Genomic DNA, 21,416 nt, shown 5'->3' with positions numbered 1-21,416 from the left:
GTGACAAAGGCGTGAAAGTTTGAACATGCCTTGAAATGTTCGGTCAAAGATGGAATGGGTTTTACACTTCATTGCATGGAGGGGCTTTTTTTTTTAATATTTCCATGTTAAAAGCCAAGAACCCTTCATAATAATGCAGCAGTTTCACGCTAATGCTGCTCGGTAGTTCCTTGTCACTGTCTGCCTTTTTGGATGATGCAGTAGTACTTTGCTCCAAGAAGATATGACACAACTGATCCATATTTACTTTATTATTTCAAATTAGTTTTAATTTTCTAAAATTTTTGTAGTATTATTTCCTATTACTTAATATCCCTATTTACAAACCTGAATGGGATAATACTATACAAGTGGGAAGCACTTATCTTAATGCAGTAGATACAAAAATTCAGAAAGCTGGAAAGTGTGAACTGAAACAGCCATGGATACGAAGCAAAGACCTGGGCTTAGTGTTTTACTTGGTCTTCTGTATAGCCAATTGTCAACTGAGCAGTCTGTTCAGCTCTCTTATGGTCTTGTTTAAATGTTGGTGCAGTGAGGGTGTGCTGAGTTGTACAAGAGCTGACTGAAATGTTTTGTTTCTGTCACACCAGTGCTGCAACTGCAGGGGTGCACCCTGTTTGAGTGATGAAGCTTGCACCAGTTGCCTTCTTTCATACTGATTCTTCTTGGAGTTCACTTCGGAAAGCTAATTTTTTTTTTAAGACATGTTTAAAAGCTTTGATGTCATGGCATGTAGTATCGTAATATATGTAGCTTTAAAACTCTTCTGAATTCAAATTTTCTTAGTGTAAACAGTTTCTAGTGCTTGCACTTAGTAACATTGAAGGGGTTTTTTTTGTTTGGTTTTTTGGTTTTTTTTTTGTTTGTTTGGTTGGTTGGTTTGGTGTTTTTTTGTTTTGGTTTGGTTTTTTTTGTTTTGTTTTGTTTTTTTTGACACTGCCTGGCTGCATAAGCTTCAGTGCTGTGGCCAGATAAACACTTCACTTCCTTCAAAGTGAATGGTGCGTTTTAAAATCCTCACTGTGATTCCTGGAAGAAGGAGAACAGAAAATAAACTGGTTATTGACATGAAAGAAGATTGGATCTTAAGGAGTTTACTGAAGTTTACTGGTTCTTAATTTTTAAAGGAATTAACAATGATCAGCTAAGCAGGGTTTCCTGACTTCATATTCCATTCATTCAGAGCTTAAATTTACATAAATACCAGCAAAATGAAAATGTGTCCCCTAAGATATTGCAAAAGTATCAATGTGTTTTTCTTCCTGGCTTGTATTAATGCAGGAGAAGTGTGTGTTCTGTTGGCAGAACACATTTTGCTGTCAAAAAATCTCTAGAAAGTTCCCTGCCAGAACTCAGGGAACTCATTAATGAAAATAAAATACAGGAAAGTTCAGAAACTGCCATGTACTGAGGGGACTTCCTGAATATGCGATAGGCTATGGTGCTGCCAAAGGAACTTCACAAAAATGGTCAGTGCTAACTTGCAGTACCAGAGCATGTCTGGTGGGCTTGCCTACAAGAAAGGAGAGGTGTGTCTAGGCAGGGCCTGTTGTGATAGGATGAGGGGTAATGGTTTTAAAATAGAGGGAGGTAGATTCAGACTTGATATAAGGAAAAAAAAAATTATAATGAGGATGGTGAAACACTGGAACAGGTTGCCCAGAGAGGCGGTAGATGCCCCATCCCTGGAAACACTCAAGGCCAGGTTGGATGAGGCTCTGAGCAACATTGATCTGGTTGGAGATGTCCCTGCTCCTTGCAGGGGGATTGGACTCTTGAAGGTCTCTTCCAACCCAAACCATTCTGTGATTCTATGTGAAGGTTTAGGAGAAAAAGCACTGCAATCTGGTACTTGGGTGGTAGCATCTAAATGCATTTAGAAACATCTTCCATACCCAAAAGATAAATCTGTACTGCTGTGGAGTACCGTACAGAAATCTGTAAGCTAACACCGAGTGCACTTTTGGTGCTGCGTTGTGCAGTGCCTCATAGCATCACTGCTTTTGAGATCCAGAACCCTGCACTGGAGAGGTGAAGTTTAACACAGCTGCCTATGGTGACTGGCTCGCCGGACACAGTTACGCTGCTAGCTCTGGAGCTAGCCGGGGTGTCTGCTCTGCAGGGATCTCTGGGAAGGCTGGGAGGTGGGAGCACTCCAGATCATTACCTAAGGTCGTGCCATGAGGTGGGGACTGCTGTGAGAGCTGGCTGGCACAACCCTTCATTTGCATGTGAGAACTTCCCACATTTGCAGAAAGCACAACTAGAACAGTTGGCAGAATGTTTGTGTGGGGCTCAGCCATTAGTATTTTATTTTAGAAGAAGGAATTTATTTTTGTAAATGTTTGTAAACTATATTGCTGTATAAGTTTGGAGGGTTTTTTTTATTATAAGACTGACTTTTTGCCTGCTATAACTTTAAAATCCTGTCAAGTAGGATGTACTATGAACATGCAGCTGACATGACGGCTTATGCTGCCTGCCAGAACAACCCTTAGAGATGGAATATAAGAGTTTATTAAAATGACTTTCCAGGTTTCTTTCAGCTTTAGTGGAATAACTTTTTTTTTTAACTCCTAGCAAAATTTTAATGTAGTAAATTGCAGCATGATTTTGGTTGCAACAGTTAAGCAGGAAAGGAGGCTGGAACTGATGTTACTCTCCTGAGATTATAGGTTTAAGTACCACAAAGTCATCACTCATATATAAATGCGAGTATAAAGGAAATCTTATTTTGCTACTTGCTAAATCAGGTTTTGATACACTTATTAAACCTAAATATAATAAAGCCTTATTAAAGAAGGAAAATACTGTATTTTACATTTGTGTGAAATCTCATTAACAGAGCCTGAGTTCTGCAGTCCTTCCCTTCCCTACTGGGAAACTGCCACCTAGTTGTTTCTGTTGGGGATGGCTGACATGGTTAATTTTTGCGGTTTCTGTCAAAAAACAGTCATATATGACAGCTGTTAGCCTAACTATTCCCTCTTGAATACTCTTTCCAGTCTGCTTCTCTTTAGAGTAAAAGCTCAAGTTAATGTAGCATCGAGTTTGGTTTTCATGTAATTAAAACCAAATGGCTGCTGTGTTTCTGGCTCCTAAAACAAAAGAGGTCTTCACATGCATGTAGAATGGAGAGTAGATCAGAATTACTGTCCCGGTAGTCTTCTGTCTTGGTGTGAGAGAGTGGACTTCAGAAGAGTCCCAGGTAAACCATCACAACAGGTGGACATTGCTTTGGTATCCTTTGTTTTCCTTGAGTATGCACAGGCTACTTGCAGGAAGGTCTTACCAGCTTTCTGTCTGAAGTAGTTTTATATTGTTCCTGGTACTGTGATATCCTTAATACTGAATTTCTACTCTAAAAGTGAGTATGTATCATCCACGCCCTTCAGCGGATGACAAATGTTACTGCTAGTTTTGGCTTAGGCAGCACTGTAGTCTTTACCTTGATAAATGTCTCCCTTAGTAGGCTCTGGAAAATACTGGTTTATGATCTCAATTTGGAAGATACAGGGCATGCTGGTATCTTGCTGAATTAGAATTCACTGTGCTGCTGCTCACCAAGAGGAATGCCTCTCGTTCCTCTGCAGAGGGAAGATGTGTCCCAGGGGTGCAGATGACCACATCTCAAATGTATTCTGTGATAACTGAAAGGCATTGAAGACCCTGTCTGGGAGTTTGGACACCGTGGCCCTTGGTTGTTGCCTGACCGTTCTTGTGTTTCCTTCCAGGACTATATAGCTCAAAACTGTCAAAAGCGTTTTTGAGCATTCATCAGCTCAAGGCGCAGAGGTCTTCTGCTCTGGCTCTAAACAGCTCAGGTTCAATCTGTTGTAAATGCCTGTGCTACCTGACATGATTCCTTATGTGTGCAGATCACTGATTTGAGAATTGATGGCGTTGGATGTGGTTGTTTAAAACTTGCAGTACGGGAAGAGCAGCACACAGGGCTGTGGAGTGGCCCACGTGTGCCTGCATGCCCTCCCCTACACAGTGTACCCTTTTCTTTCAAAGGCTCTGCTGGTATTGGTGAGTGTATGCAATACGAGAAAATGTACTTTGGGATGGGTTGGCAGCATCTAGGTTACTTTACCCCAAATACTCACTCCCATGTTTAATCAAATCATAACAGGACCTTTACTGTTGTTTTCAGGGCCTTATCTCTGTTGTTGCAACTGATGGTTCATTTGCTGTCCTGTCCGTTTGAGGTTTTTTTTTTTTCCCCTACTCAGAGCAAAGCCGTTCCCTCAAGATGATGTTTTAAAAAAAAAGAAAAGAAAACAAAACCTTTTCTTTGTCTTTAAGCTGCTTCTCAGCTTTTCCCAGGGTTTGGAGGGAATACCTCTTCTGTCACTGCTGCTGTCTGTGTGCTCATAGGAGGCAACTAATAAAGAAAATCCTTTTATGAAGATTTTAGAAAGTAACACCCTGTTCCAGGGTGTGCCACACCGTAACACATCCAGGGTGTTGGAAATATTCTTCCTGTGAGCTCACACCTCCCCACATAGTGAAGGTGTGCAATCGCTAACACAGAGTAATCACCGGTGCTCTGTCTCGTTGCTTACCTAAGTGTGCTGATAGCTTTCTTAATGTCTTTTAAATGAGGAAATTTAAAACCTTGTCGCATGAACCTTCCCCAGGTAGGGCAGCAGGTGGGAATGACTCAGAAGTCCCTTCTCTGGTGTTAGAGCTAGTGTACAATAAATGTCCCACTGAAACCTGTTTCTACTGGTTTGATTTGTTAATCATGGAGCACTGCCTGATGGGCCTTTTCCTCATTGCGTCCTGGTAACCGGGAGGAAGATGCTCTCTGCAGGTCTTCTCAAGAGTGAACTTGCCTTTGCAGCAGTGGAGCAGGAGAACATCTTGGGATTTTGCAACATGCAACTGCAAAAGCTTCTCTCTCATGTCCAAAGGCATGCCTGCCCCTAAGGTACAATTTTGCAGTCCCAGCAGGCCTGCTGCTGCCTGCTCTGGGATAGTCAGGCCTTGGACACAGAGGGAGGAGAGCGCTGAAGTATGGTGTGAGTTGGGCATCTCCTAGTTGCCTTGAGATGGTGATGACAGCTGCTGCTGCTCAGTAACCACCCTGAACCTGATGCAGCTGAGACCTGGAAGAGCTTGGATTTTTTACTTTGGTGATACTGAGCACTCTTAGATGTTTATAGTGTGCTGGGTCTTCTGTAAGTATGCTGTATGGCTCTCTTCATGGCCCTGGAGAGTAAAGCAAACATTAGACTGGCAAATGTCCTTTGCTCGACAGCTTTATGGTATCTGCTGCCAACCTGTGTTACTCTGGGGACAGAGGAGGTGCTTCCTTGCCTTCTGTTCAATTTAGACTCTTTGCTCCCTAAAGTGCAATTTAATGCTGTCTCCTGGTCAAGGAAGGTGATGTTGGACAAAGAGCCCTTTGTCAGGGGCTTTGCCTCCCTGGGAACAGTGGGTGGTGTCAGGGAGAGCTACGCTTTGTTCTTCTATGTAAGTGGAGCTGGAGCAGCACAGCTCTGATGGCGTAATTTTTAATTTCAAAGTGATGGGTGAGATCTAAGACAGGGAGGGACACTGCTCTGGAGTAGGGAACTTCCTGAGGTGAGTCCTTTCCAGCCAACAGGTACGCCACTCCCTGATACGAAATGTGTTTTGCATTTTAATTTGTGTTTTGCTTTTAGCTTAACCTGGCACCCAGCTATCACATAGTTCTCCTGGGGCTGTTGTGGTATACAACTGACTGTAACTTCTAGAGAACAGGGCCCCAGTGCAGTGCTTCTGAGAGTGGTGGGCTGCCATGTGTCTATGGGCTGGTAAACTATTAATGAATGTGTGTCCTCAGAATAAAATGAAGAAAAAAGCCAACACACGTGGTACACAAGTTTTGTTTTGTTTTTTTTTTTTCCTTCAAAAAGGTTATATGATCTGAAAAGCCGTCTGAGGTTTGAAAGCTTTTCTTCACAGGTGCTGCTAATAAAAGTATTGCTACTAGCATGTAGCCTTCACGCTTTTAAAAGGAGGAATATGACTTCCGTAGCTCTGCATACTTGACTATGTGAAGTTTCCCAAGAGTTACAACTCTTTCCCCCCCCCATAAACAAACAGAAGAAAGTCTATTTGGTATTCATTTAAAAGTCTAATTGTGAAGTGGTGCCTGGCTGTTGCAGAGCAAGAGGGCACTCATTTTCCTGAGCAGTGAGTGCCTCCTCAGCTGTAAGTCTGAGATCAGTAATGTCTGAAACGCTTGTAATTGGCCATATAGCATCATTCCATGCTGTTCTGTCAGGGAAATGATTAGGCCTTAAAAAATATTTACCTACTTGTTTTTAGTTTGATTGCTACCTCCTTTTTCCCTGCCAAAGACTCATTTTTTTTCACTTTTAGGCAATCATGGCTTTGTAGTCTGGAAATTGTCTTTATATTCCTGTTTTTTTCAAACCTGTCACCTTGAAATAGTGGATGAACTGTTCTTCCATACATGAGCAAATAGCTATATTCTTAATTTTCCTTTTTTTTTTTTTCTTCCCCTTCTCTCCACAGAGTTCCCTTCAACAAGTTTAGTTAATGTCAGACTTCCCTATGGTCCTGTTTGTTATTCCACTTTTCTGTGCCTATTTAAATTTTGGCAAATGCCTCTTCATTGATCTGCAGTGCAATATCGAATCACAAGATCACAATGCAGGCACTGAAGTTGCTGACAAAAATTGCTTATTTCTTTTGCACCTGTGGGTGCCTGTGTTCTTCCTATTCCTTCATCTCCCCCCATTAGCCAGTCTGGTGAAGTTAACAGCTTTTTACCTAAGTTTAATGAAATATTTCCCTTTTGCCTGATCACCTGTGCTGGAGAATCTCTTTGCATTTTTTTTTATACCTGCTAAGGAATACATGCGTTTGCTTTCCAATTATTTTTTCTATTTGCTGGCTTGCTTACTTTATTTTTGCTTGAGCAGTTTGTCCTAAGCCCAAGGAGTTTGTTCTGAGTGTATGTGATACTTGCTTTCTAGTATTGTGCGCTGGCAGCTTCCCAGAATGCAAGCTATGGATCAGAAATACCTTTTCAGGGTAGGGAGATGGCTCAAATTTAGCTTCTAGTGAAACGACAGTGTGCAATCTTTCATCAGGTTGGACCGCTGAGAATGTCTCACACTCAACTTCATCTCTCTGGAGTGAGCCAGACTTTTTTGCAGTATTTAGTTTCCCTAATGTTATCTTCCTCATAAATTAAAATCAGTGGATCGTGAGTCTGCTTCTCTCTTTTTAGATATGTGTGTGTGTATATATATATATATATATACACAACCCTATGTCTGTGAGAGATTTCTGGAGTCATCTTGCAGAATTTGTTGAATTTGCTTGACTTTCAGTTTGATGGCTGAAAGCATCAAAGTTTGTATTTAGCCTTCCAGTGAAACCCCATTAAATTCTGGTTTATTTCCCATCCACCTTCCAGTTTTGTTGCCTGGCCCAGCTGAAATGTCTGAAACTGCTGCAGAGTCTGCAGCTCTCAAAGGCTGCTGCTCTTTGATGTAAGCAGAATGGTGACGTTAGATGACAGGGTAATATTTTTGCCAGTAATGGAGTAAGAGTCTGATTATGTCCCAGAGGTTGATGGAAAGAAAATACCTGCCTTTTCTCTCTTGCTTTCCAACCTGGAAGAAGAGTTTGTGGTGTGTAGACACCAGTTTGTACTATTATATTTGTTTTGTTTCATGGGATTTGCTTGGCATCTTAAAGGAAACAAAAAATCATGATGTTAGTGGTATTTTTCAATACTGTCTTGCTGACGTACTAGGCGGAAAGAGGTGTATGCTTTTAGATGCAGTTGTCCTGCTCTACTCTGAGTGCAGCACAAGTATAATCTTACCCTTGGTTAAAAAGCTAAGATTTGCCTCAGCATTGAACTTTGTATGTTTTATTTGTGAGAAGGGAAAGGGAGTAGGAGGAGAGAGTTGTACTTGCAATACAACTGATGATTCGTAGCATCGCATGTTCCCCTCAGGCTTCCGCAGTTCTTGGCTGTTACTCTAAGTCTGCAGACTTGCAACTTGCTGAAATTCAGCTGTGACCTTATAAGCATTCACTGTAAGATTTTTTTGTTGTCGTCGTTTTGTTTGCTTGTTTCAGATCTCTGAGCAGCAAAGAAGCTGATTGGAGTTGCATCAATTAGGAAAGAACTCCAGAGGCTTGTACAAAAGAAATTAACTGAGGAGGATGACTTTTTGAGGGATTGCAGTTGAGGGAAGGGTAGAGCGGCAGCCAGGAAACTGGTTCCCAGAAGGCTGGGAGATGGGCTGAATCACACAGGATTTGCTCGGCATCGCTTAAATTACTTTGCCTTTGCTCTTGGCTGGTACAGTGGAGCTCTGGGCTCGTTTGCATGACGCTAGAAAGACTTAAGTGCTTGAGAGAAGGATCTTAAAAGCAGCCAAACATAACCACTAGGAAGCTGAGAGGAAAAGGCTGATCCCCGCTGGGAATTTGGGGTGTATTTAGGGCTGCACTCGAGGTTCCTGTCTGATCCCACGTTTCCGACCACTTGAGGCTGCCCTAAGTACAAGCTACAAGGAAATTAGGAATGTGGCTCCTGTGTTCCCAAGAGGAAGCTGTTCTTCTCTTTCATGAGGTATACTGTAAGGATTTAAAAGGGAGGAGATGTATGAGCACTACAGCCTACCCAGTTTGTGGGCTTCTGCCAGCGAGGCTGGGATAAGGGATGAGCTGCCTGTTTCTAGGCACTGCCTGGGGAAGAGGGCAAGAATTAATCATGAAGCTGCTTCACCCTTTTTTACCCTGAAGTAGATGTTCAAGCACATAGAAAACCATGCAGTTAAAAAACTTTAAGGGTAGTTAGAGGCTCAAAGAGGGTCTGTTAGCCTTTAGTCTGGAACTGCAAGTCTGGAACTTCACACCTGTGTTCCTAAAGTAGGAATTTTACAGATTTAACAGCACCCATCTGGACTTGAAGTTGACCGTTGATGGGAGAAGAGAATAAAGGTAAGGCAGTTGTAAAGGCCATGGTCACTGTTTAATCAGTTTAAAAAGAGCTGAAAAGTGGTATCTTTTGAGTTCGTAGTTCATATGCATAATGATGCCTTTTGTTAATCTCTTATTTAACTCTGGTCCATGAAGCTGGGGTTTGTGTTTTCATGGGAACAGAATCACAGGTGCAGAAGAAAGCAAGCACTTGTGGCTGCTGTGAAACCCTTGCAAAGAGTGATGCAGTCCCATGACTTACTTGAATTGTAGTGCATGCTAGTAGCAGACAGAGATTTTGAGAGAAGTGCAGTCCTTAATGCTTAGGTCATTTGGGTATGATTTACTGCATACTACCTTTTTTTTTTTTTTAAACAAACAAACAAACAAAAACTTCATTTGACTGTCTCTTCTGCCTTTGTTTCACTTTGTCTCAAGTTTATCCTCTCTTTTTCCTTTGCTGATACTCTGATTTGCTGCATGATCTAAATCTGCATGGGTATTTGGGACAGAAGAAATTGCCATGAGCTTCCTATGATTAGTCTAAGAAATCTCTTTTAGACTGACTGTCCCTTTTGCTTCTTGGGGCTGGAGGGGGAACTGTTATGACTGAGCTAACACGACAAACAAGCAAGGCAAAAATTATGAATGTCTTTCCCTTCTGTAAATACACAACCCAACTGGCAGGAATGTAAAGCAGGGTTTTTGATAGGTCGTGTGTGTTTGGGGAGGGGGGGCGGGGCTGCAGAGAAATCTGTCACACAGGATGATGTCATCTTGTGAATTTTTGGATGCCCAAACAGACTTTTTTTTTTTTTTTCTCCTGGAGCCAGTGTTTGCTGCTCAAAACAACCGATAGGAAGTGCGGTAGGAATTCTCTGGTCAGCATCCTCCCCATGGAAACCAGTACACTTCACGTCTGGGAAGGAGAGCCAGTCACGTCAGTGCTGCCTATTAAAGCAACTGACATCACGGATATCTTAAGCTTCAACTCAACTACTGTACCAATTGTGCCAATAGGAAAATAAAACCGTGCTATTTAAGCCATGTATAACTCTGTTTATATTGAGAATGTAATTTTTGTGTTTAATTTAGCCTGTGATCCAAGACAGTAATTCTGCTGTGTCAGGGAAAGGCACTTCTGTGAGCTTTGAAACTTCGAGGAGTGGAAAAACTGGCTTTTTTCTTTGCCATGAGCTGTTTTGCAGAGATTTTCTGTTCTCAGTTGGCAGAGATTAACTTGTTTCAGTGTGTGTGGAGGAAGCTATTAACACTAATAGCAAAGGTGACCATTGTTAACTGGGTAGGAGAAACATGGATATTTAACTTCTCATTTTGAAGGACCTAGGCATTAGAGGGAAACTGAAGCCTGTACTTATTTCCCTCACAGCTTTACACACAGACGTGACGCTCTGTTTCTTCCACTCGTTCGCTTTTACTGCAGGTGAGACTGAACTCCTCTTTTGAACCAGAGCCCGCGGTTTGATCCCAAAGGCGAGCAGAACAAGGGCAAAGAAGGAAGTACAGTGTACAGCGTACAAAGAAGGAAGTACTCCGACACACTGTACGGAGTGTCCTCAAGCTAGGAATGCCTGGCTGGTGAGCCACCTGTCACATACCCTACAGCACTGACAGATGCTACTGTCATCTTGGATGGCTGATAGCCTACATGGAGTAAGAAAGACCTTTTAAATCTAAATGCTAAGAAGGTTACATTTTTCGAGGGAGTCACCTTCACAGCGCACTCTTTAAATATTTGTCACCAGTTCAACCTTTTCCGGTTCATCTCACATGAATTCTGTATTGCAGTAGACTGGGAATAGCCAGCCGAGGCTGGCTCGCTGCATTTAGGTGGCTGAAATAATTCAGGCTGGCTGCTTCTGTTCCTTGTTGCCTTATTTCATGGTGCTCAATGATCCCTCTTTTCGTGTGTGTGTATGGACCGGCTTATCATGTGAAAGGTCCCGTTTTTGTCATGGTGGCTGCACACATGCACAAAAAGGAAGAAGAACAGGTGATTAGGATGCACAATCACATCTGAAGGCTTCTGAAGGACTTCATCAAAATGATGGGAAGTGCATTTGTTGTTTTCTGCCAGAGGAATAGGTTTGGGGTTTGTTTTGTTTTGTTTTTACCTTAGTAGCCTTTGGGACATAAGCAAGTGTGAGTTGTGTATCTATGAAGGAGAAAGTGTGCGCAGCAGGAAGTATTGATTGGGGAGAGTAGTCTCTGATAAAATGTTGCATGGGCCTCTGCCTTTCCAAACTCAAAACGTAAAGCCTGTGTAGACCAAGTGGGACTACTGTGAAGCTTAAAGGGGAAAAGTGAAACTTTGGCGAGATGGATGGACAGGGTGGCTTGCATAGTCCACTTCTTTTGCTACTATGTCCCTGTTAATTTAATTACTAGAGTTTAAAGTCTTTGGGGGAAATTACAGCATTTGCTACACAAATGGTATCACCCAGAAAAGAAGAAAAGCAAAGTAGTGCTGTGTTTAAGATTAATGGATCCAAATTGAGAGATTCTTATGAGTGTGACTTGGAAACCCAGAACCATCTGCTGGGAAGGAGTGGGTATAGGGGAAGGGCTACAGCCTGTGGGATGAGAAATACTCTGAGTAGGAAGGAGAGTTGCAGTGTGATAGTAAATCAGGTCTAATGTTCTTTAGACGTTGTTGAGATGTTAGATGGGGAGGATGGTCATTACTTGTAACTGTTCATGGCATCAGTTTTTTCCTGTGAAGTGCTTTTGGATCCTCCAGGAGGACAGTGGTTACAGAAATATAACATGAATTTAGACAAACTTTGTAACTGAAAATTAATGGAGAACCTGAGTTTGGCTTCAGACTCGTAGTGTCTTAAGGCAGTACGTAAATAGAAGAGAGACTGACATTTATAATAAGATCTAGTGTGCATATGTTCTTATCTGAAAAACTGCTTTATCTGATTCTAAAAAAAAAAAGAGACTGAGAGATGCACTTGAAATCCTAGAGGGGTTGGGTTTTGTTAGTTGGTTGGTTTGTTCCTTTTTGTCAGTTTGATTTCTGCTGCGACCCCATTGCAGGAATCCTATGGATGCCTGTGAGTTACCTGTGTTTGTCTGCTGGCATGGTAGTTCCCACACTGCTACGCAGCATGGACAAGAAAGTCTGCAAGAGGTGTTCTGGATACACGGTTGGGAGCAGATGTGCTTGTGCTGCCTTCCCAAGCAGGGAACACAGTGCACAGACTTCTCAACGGCAGACAAGCTTGGCTGATCTTGTCGGCTCGTTCTCCTGTGGTCATCCTGCTGAGTGTGGGAATGAGCAGGGGCCAGTGTTACAGCGGTGGCAGGGAAGGAGAGGAATGAGGGGGAAAGCAGGAGACAGTAGCAGCAGCCTGGGTGGTGGTGTTAGGCAGGCGCAGGAAGAGATGGTGGGACTGGGGCTCCCCTATGGGAGGTTGGGAAATGCCGGCCTGGCAAAAATGAGGCACTCTGCCAATCTTGCTTCAGGATCAGGGCTCTCGTTTCTAACCGGTAACTCTCTCTGAGCTCCCAGCGGTTCTCAGTACTCTGATGCTTAGGAACATTTCTGGTACCATTTTAAGAAAAAGTTGCTTTGCTAATCTGCATTTCTGGTTAAAACTCTAATGACTAGAATTAGTCTGTCTAGAAGAAAGAGACATATGGCAAGCAAATGGCCCTTTTTAATGAGCCTCCCACTCAGCAGTTGGCTGCTCATCCAGTTTGTGTGTGGCACAGTCTTAGAGCAGCATCTTATTGCCAGGAAAAAAAAAAAATCCTGCAACCTTTTGGTAGTTGTCTTTCAGGAGAGGGGGAACAGATCATAACGTAAGTATTGGAGAAAGACAAAGGCACATGTTAGTTTCTTCAACAATTTGTTACAAAAACTATAAGAAAATGTTCCAGAACCTAGTTCAGAAACCTGGAAGGCACCCAGTTCTTTACCTCTCAGCGGTGGCTGGGTACCATATGTACCTTTTTACAGCATGTGAGATTGTCTAGTGAGAAATAAAATAAGTAACATAATGCCTGACTTCTGAAAGTCACAGTAGTCTAAAAGGCCACAGTAAGTGATTGCAGCTCGTTTATAAAATCCTATTAAAATTGTCATTAAATACTTGATTGAAAATACTGTATTTGGTAGCCAGAAGTGAGTCTGGAGGATTGATGAGACCATTGTTCCTAAACTGTAGGTGCCACCAGTATGGGAGCATAAAATTTATGAAGCCCAGTCTCTGCTGTTGGTAACAGCTGCGTGACTGACTGACCTAAGGGAAATCCACTGCTGAGGTGTAGCTGTGTAAGGAGTCATGCAAGTAAAAACATATTTATTTATGCCTCGCTTCCTCATTCAGCCTTATGACTTCAGATGCACTTGTAGCAAGATCAGGCTGTCCTTCAACACTTAACCTTGCCTGCTGAAGAATATTCTGTGCTACGGCAATGACTTTCAATATCTGACATTGGTGTTTGTTCTTGTGTTGGCGTTAGTGTTTAGCAAATGGAGCAAACCTTGCTCTCCGTCATCCTGCTGCTGAGCCCCTCTGAATCTCTGTTTCATCTGTTGTGCAGTAGTGCCACTTTTCCTCCTTGTTGTGATTTCTAACGCTTCTCATTGTGATTTCTAACACTTCTCCCTACCGCTCCGCGGTTGCTTTGAAAGTCCAAAGTCCTTTGCCACCCTCTGGGAGCAGCTGGGACTACCCAGCCCTCAGCTAAAAAGAGAGGCCTGGTTGTGCAGACATCAGCTTCAAGCACTGCCACCACATGGTGGTTTGGTTGGATCCTTTGTCCCTGTAAGGAAGGGGTGGCTGGTTAGGTATTTCTACAAGGAAGAGAGATATGGTTCATATCCATTTCAGTGGAAAATGCGAGAAGAGTGGGAGATACTGGGGTTCACTGGGGTCGTTGGTGCACCTAACCCTTCACCTGGGCCCACTGACTTTAGTTGCCACGAATAAAATTCTTTTTGCTCTATCAGAAGAGAAAGGGAAGCTCTTAGCAGCAACAATTGCGTGCATCCAGCTCCTTTGATAAGATATGAACTAGTAATTGCGACTTAAAATAACTTCTCCTAGTCCATCTTAGCTGTGCAATTGTTATCTAAGCGACCTGGAAGCTGAGCTGTGCCTCCGGTCTCGGACACTGCCAGGTCTGGTGTCTGACAAACTGGTTCAAAGTCTGGGGACGAGCTTTTCAGTGGGCCAACACAGTCTGGTTTTTTTTGTAGACTGTTAATCTGCAGTCTCGCGGGCTTTCTTCCAACTGTGCACGTCCAGCAGTGACTCCTGTGAGTTCTCCCTCTCCAGACCTTGTCTGGACGCAGGCCAGCCGGGCGCGTACGTACAGACCTTCTTGGTGTCAGACTGCTGGTGACCAATTATAGCAGTGCAATATGGAGGGGAAGGCATTTGACTCTCTGTATTTGCCAAGTTGTATTATCATAGCAAGGTGTGAGTAATAGCCGCTATAAATATAGATACGTATATACGCACGCACACACATACATACCAGATCTCACTTTGATTTGATTTCCAAGGTATCCCTGTGCCAGAAATCTGACTACTTCCAGATACCTCTATTTTGTGTGCAAGCAGTAAAAATTATTCCATGTGAGCAGGTTGAACTTTTTGGGGGAAAAATGTAAATATATTTTAAGGAAATTATGCTCTGATGGGGAATTAACTAAAAGAGCAATGCAGCAGAATTTTACCAATGTGGCAGAGCTAAACTCTGTTCTTTGCTGTTGGGATGCATGTAGGGGGACTTTTAAATTATTTATTTTTTTTTTTCAAATCTAGTTTTTCCATTGTAAAGCATAAAGAGACTGTACACGTCTATGGCATGGTGAATTAAATAGGATCAATCAGGATTTGGCAGGTCCTACCAACTGTACAGTAAGTGGTAGAAGGTTTTTGCAGTGACTGGTCCTTTCCTGTCCAGGAATCAACTACTAAGGTACCTAGTTTATTTCCATTGTCTTACATTTATCTGAAAAAGGGTAGGGTAGATCTAATGCAACCCAAAAGCAGGCTTTTGAAATGTCCATATCTCTTGTTTCTCAAAAAGTAGCCAAAAGAATTATCTCACATGCAGTTTTCTACAAAACTATGGTTTTTCAGACACTTGGAGCTAAATGAAATATTGAAATACATTAATGTCACAAATTTTAAGAACATAGAACAAAGTTAACTAGTGTGCTCGAGGAAGACGGAGAAAGAACCCTGGGATACTGTGACATTCCTGTATGGCAAATTACCACAGCTTGTATACATCTGAATGGGTGTGCAAGGAAGCTGGTGTTTCCTTTAGAAAGTTTCTGCAGAAGAAGGCTGCAGCCAGTCCTTGCTATTTTGAAAAAGCTCTCAAGGGAGTGAGAAAAGGAATTGAGTCCTAGAATTAGAAACCTAGCAAGTATTTCAGGCCTATGAAAATAAAATTTCTCTTCCTTAAGTTTTCAGAACAAAACCACTATATGAATGCTTCTGCGATCATTGCTTTGCTCAAATCAATAGCATGAAGTATCTGCTGCCTTGTTTAGTACAAAGCTGCTTTTTCAGAGTAAGAACATTTTCAGCTTTAAACGCTTATTGTGCTTATAAGCTGCTGTGATGGATAGGAGCTGTGCTGCGTATAGAGACACTCGCTTTGAAGAGTCTGTATCATGGGAACCATATGTGTGCTTTGTGTGCATATTTCTAATGTGTGCTGTTGTGTGTGGCGATGATGGGTATTGATGGTTTTTCATAGCTCATAGTTACTGGTCCAGTCACAGTGATCTTTAGATGCATTTATAAAATAAAGTGGAGGAGAAAATAAGCGTTACTGCCTGGGGCCTCACCTTGAGCAACAGTAAGTCTTGCTCTTCCTGATCTGAACCGAAAGTTTCAGCTGTTGTTTTTGAAAGGCAGCGCTTGAGTAATACTTCATCATGTTCATAGCTTAGTGGGAGCAGTTTAAATCAAACTCTCTTTAAAAAGGCTGATTTAGTTGTTTGTGAAGCTCAGAATCTTGATAGCTATTTGGAAAAATAAAATGCAGGACCTGATCGGTTAGTATTTGCCCTAGGCCTTCAGTATCATTGACTTCAAAAGAAATCAACAATAGACACGACTTGGGCGGGTTTCGGCAGATGAGGCTTTTTGTTTCTTGCTTTCCTTAGCTGGACAGATGATCTTGGGAACGGAGGCAGAATACTGTGACTAGCATTGCTATCAATGTTAGTCTCCCCTCCAGGAATTCTCTGTACTAAACAAATAAACAAACAAAACTGTTTTAAAAATTCATCCTTTTATGTGAGGAACCATTAAAACGACTGCAGACACACTGTCTTACCTATGTCCTCAAACAGTTTCTCTGAAATGGATTTAAAAATAACCTTGTGTGTTTATTTCCTGGGTTTGGGGTCTGTTTGTGGTATGCAGCCACAACTCTGTATCGCTGCACGCTAGAACATGCCATATCGTAGCTTCTTAGGCCAGATGAGTTTCACAAGTCAACTGTGCTTAAAATTAACAAATGCTATAACTAGGAAATTTGTCTTGAATGATTGTTTTTGTAGTTCCAGGGCTTAGTAATCCTCATCAGGTAATTATTCGCATTTGAAAAGCTTATCAATCTTTCATCTTAGTAATTCCTCACTGGAGGAGAAAATTCTTCTTTCTGTGTCATAGGAGGAGAGTGCTTGTGGCACATGGGTGATGTCAACTTTTGGATAACATTTGGAGTAAGTGAAAACACAAACAGCATCAGAGAGGGATTAGATGAAGCTCTTCTTAACTGACCTCTCATGTCAGAGGAAAACTCTATACTCTCTCTGTTACAAGTAATTTTGCAGAAGTGTATAATGTTTCCCCAGTTGAGCCCTGGATATATATATTTTTTTTTTTCCAAGAGAGTAATGAGAGTTCCACTAATTTCAATGGGAGCAGAGATAAATTACTGATAAGGGCTCTTGAGAAGAGCCTATTTCTGAGTATTTGAACATACTTGTATTTTCTGGTATTCTGCTAATACTATCATAGCTCAAAAAGTGAGAAATACAAGGAGGGAATGTGGGTGACTTCTCGCTATTTGAATACAATTCCCTGTGTCTAGGGGCTCACTTCCACGTGAGGAGGCGGAGGCAAGGTCTTTCAAATCTGAATCAGAAGCAACTGACATTCAAAAGCATGTTGCCTTAAACTTTGAAGCCTAATCTAGTGTCTATAAAAGAATGTCCATCTATATCCATTTAGAAATAAATTATAACTAAATCAGTTTAATGCCCAAGGGTGGATGGAGCTAATGCGGATATGAGGATGCTTATATTTGTTTAGCTGATTCCATATTAAATGTAGTTCAGAGGTAATGACAGCAACAACAAAAATGTGATGTCGTATTAAATGTAGTTGGTTGTAATAGCAGCAACAACTAAAATGAGTACTTACAAACTCAGAGCATGTAAGTACAATTATTAATTTTAAATACACTGAATTAGTCACTCCCAGCCACCCACAGCAATGGATTTATGGGTGTTGCATTTTGGAGCACCAAATCTCAGTTCCTTACTCTTAGCTGCTGTGCCTCAGAAACATCGTAGGAGTGAAGAACAGTATAAATGCAGTTTCCACTGGAAAGAGCAGGTGCAAGAGTGTATACAAAGGACTTGTATTATTTAATAAGAGCACCTCCTCTTGTAAGAGTTGGGCTGCCGACTGTTTGAGCCATATCCAATCAAATATTTGGAAACAGATGTACTCGACTGTTGTTTCTCCTCTCTTCCCTTCCAGTGGATGCAATTACACATACTAAAACTAGCTGATAAAGATTAATTCTTTATAATAACTTTTTACTTAAAAGAAAAAGAAACCGCATCCAAACTGTTGTTTTCCGTAAGTAGTCAAATCTACTTGTTTTCACAACCATGTAAATTTTTAGAATTTTTCATCATGAATGCAATGTACGAGATGCAGAAGTCAATAACACAGTAAATATAAAATGCCAAAGTAATGTTTCCATGGGTGTCTTTCGGTCTGGTGGTAGATGTTTTAGTGGAGTTTTTGGTTTTATCTTTTCAATATTTTCTACAAAATTTTCTACGTGGGAGTTATCGCTTATGGTTTGTGGAGACCTAATAATGACAATGTTTGACTATTCCAGAATATCTGACTAATAGAGATGACAAAATTTTTTCTGCAAACAGTTACAGATGCAAGATTTTAGACCAACATGGAAATCAAACTTCGGGTGTCAACACCAGTATTCTTTTAAATAGTGTAAACAACCAGACAGATTATTCTTAGCAGTGATTTACAAACCCGCCAGAGATTTGATTGCAGCCAGATTGTGATGCAGCATTTCCCTCTGAGCTGCAAAGTCAGAGTTACTTTGTCAGTAGAGGTTGTTAGGTTGCCACTATTATTTTGGTGTCATTTTGAGCCTGTGTGTGGGAACACCTTCGTATTTTTGACTGCTTAATAATCTTGTGTTAACTAACACAAAATTAAAGTAAATGTGAAGAACAGCTAAGAAATTGCCAAACTTCTGTAGAGATTTGGTAAATTCCCATAAAAGAAGGAAAGAAAGAATACATTTCTTCTGTGCTTGGAAAATCCTTTTATTGTAATTTTTTCCCCTTATGCAATCAGACTGGTTTATCTGTTTATTTATTATTTATTTACTTCAGATGTATTGGCTTCAGGCTTTGGCGACTGACCCGAGTTATATTTGTGGAGTTGATGTCTGCATTGTATTGATTGTGCTATTCCTAAATATAGCAAAGTCACTTTTAGACTGTTCTCTCCCTCTTGTTTTGCAGTGGTTCAGAGATGCGTGGTCTTCTGTGAGCTATTAAGCACCACTATCCTGCAAGTTCAATACCTTAGCATTTAGGTTTTGAGTAAAAGCTTTCTGATCTTGAGAACTGTGAAAAGTAGTAGTTTAAAAAAAATATCTTTATGCTGTAATTGACTAGCAGAAATTTTTAACAATCTTTTTGAATAGCTCTGAACTGTGAGAGTAATTTTTAGGCCATTTTTTTTAAAAAATAAAGACCTCCCTCTTTCATTGTGCAATTAACAAGACCTATATAGTATTTGGCAAAGGTCATTATTACTTTTCTAACAAGTTACTGGTATATGTCTTAAAGGCTGATTTGAGTTAGAATAAATCTTTCTCAGATCCAAAATGATGTCACTAGATTTGCTATGGTTTGTTTGGTTCTGTAAGACTGTTGTTGCAGTCTTGCAGGATAAAACAGTGGGCCATCCTGGCTGTTCTTTGCAAGATTAATTGCTTTCCTGGCTATGAATGTGCTGTTGGAGGTTTCCTTCTGGATGCATTTCAACCATTAGACCCAGCCAGGAGAAAAAGGAGAACTTCCCAGGTGAAGCAGGAAGGTGGATAAGACTGAAGTTTCCCGGGCTGGACACATAGCAAGAGAGGGTCATAACCCGTGTCTGGATAAGCAGCTCCTCTAAGATGAGAGTCTCTGTATTTTTGTACACCAGGTGGTGCAGGCTAAGACGATGTAAGATGAGGAGGAATTTCTGACTCTGGGCTGAAGGATTTATGTGGTCTTGTGCTACAGAGACCCCAAATTAAGGACAGTAACTAAACTAGCGTGATTCTGAACAGAGACCAGCTTTAAAAGTACTTGGTGCCTGGCTAAAGAGGAATATTTGTGAGAAGAGTTGTAATTTGGCACTGAGTTGCAGTGTATTCATGGGCACAGATGCAAAACTAGAAGAGTATCTTGTAGTTGCGATGGAAAGTGTCTGTCTGACCACTAACATCTCAAAAGGAGCAACAAGCAGCTTTTGGCTGCGTAGCACCGGAGTCTGAATTTGGGTTCTGTTCATGTGCCCCATATGTGCCTCAAGTCTATAGTTGTCCTGGGGGCTGGAGCATCGGCACCGCCGAGGTGCCCCACCACTGGCATGTGGCCGATGGTGGCTGAGTTGGGAAGCTGCTGCAGAGCATAGTGGGACACCTGCCGCAAACTCTTTAGATGCTATTTCTGTTTGGTAAACAGAATGTAAAGCACTAGAGGAAGTAGTAAAAACAATAATTTATAATCTTAAATTCATTATGTAATCAGGATGCTTACAAGAGGGGATGTTGTAACCATCTTTCCTGTTTTATTAGTATTATCTTGTATTGCAAAACTCTTCCTATTACTGGATCTGTTTGTAGGTGTGTTTATTCTTAGGGGTTGGGACTCTTCTATCATCCACAAATTGAACTGTTAATGTCTGGTGTATTTACGTTACACCCATGTTGCCATTTTTGAGTTCTTGAAAGATTCCAGTCTGCGGTTTAACATTCTCCACTGACCATATAGTATTAGAACTGATTTGAGTCTAATTTATGTGACCACCTTCTTTGAAAAGAACAATCAACCTAGCTAGTCCATTTCCTCTGAAAATGCTGAATTCCGTACTCTTTTCCAGTCCTTTCTTCATCCTTCTGAAGCTGACTGGTAAAAATCCTTTCATTTTGTCTGTTGACTGCTTGCAGATAAATGTGGATTTGACAAAGCAGTTAGTTGCAGCCTGCTTTGTGCCGAACAAATTGACGAAGGTTTTAAGCAGGACTGAAATCTGGCTAACAAGGGCTTCAGTCACACAGGTAAAGCATATGAATGCAAATTTTTCAAGTGTTGCAGCCATAATATCTAAATGGTCCTTTAAAAAAAATCAATTGCTGATTTGTTCTTGGGGAGTTTTTTGTTTCTGTTTCGTTAACAGAGGTGGGAAAGGTGCTTGGGCTGGATTTTTTTCCCCTCATCTTGGAACCTAATACACCGAGAATTGCAAAAGTGTAATTCCAGCAACTTGTCTTCAAAAATGTATCATTTAAAAAATTCTAACGTTGTGATGCAGAACATTAGACACCCAGAAAAAAAATGGTTATGTAAATTCAGAAACCTCTTACTTGAATTAAACTGTGACTTAAGCTGTATTTAGGGGCTACTTCCAAATTAAAATAGTACTTGAACAAGCTAAGCAGAACATGGAGCTACAAACCATTTTTTATTATGTGCCTAGTTTATGCATGGCTGACAGGGTTTCAAGAAATGTGCTTCCACGTGTTTGCATTGTGTATACGCACACAGTGATATCTATGGTCAATCAGCAGACTACAGCTCATTTTCTTACGTCTAATTCATTTTAGAGACAAGTGAGTATCTGTATCACATCTTTGATATCAAACTTTATTTAATTAGTTAGAAAGCTTGACAGTCTTTTACTGTTTGTCTTTATAGAGCAGGCATAATATCTTAAGCACCATTCAGATCCAGAGGCAAATAGTCCTTGCAGTGAGAAACTTTCATCCTCCTAAAGATAAGCAACAGAGAAGAGTGGAAGGGGAGATGGCAACAGAGTGTATATATATACACACACATTTGTTGGTTTCTTTAGAGCTGCATGGATCTTATTCGAATGGCTGTATGAATTTTTTCT

General features: G+C 41.2%; 1 protein-coding gene across 1 annotated transcript in view; it reads left to right on the top strand.

Annotated features, from left to right (window-relative positions):
• Nucleotides 1-21,416, top strand: part of GAREM1 (GRB2 associated regulator of MAPK1 subtype 1) — a 105,315-nt gene that overhangs the window by 24,025 nt on the left and 59,874 nt on the right. The window lies entirely within an intron of this gene.

The sequence above is a fragment of the Chlamydotis macqueenii genome, chromosome 2 (assembly GCF_036417535.1).
Source record: "Chlamydotis macqueenii isolate bChlMac1 chromosome 2, bChlMac1.mat, whole genome shotgun sequence".
Lineage (NCBI taxonomy): Eukaryota > Metazoa > Chordata > Aves > Otidiformes > Otididae > Chlamydotis > Chlamydotis macqueenii.
Note: the sequence above shows the minus strand (reverse complement) of the source record. Positions and strands in the feature narration are given on the sequence as shown.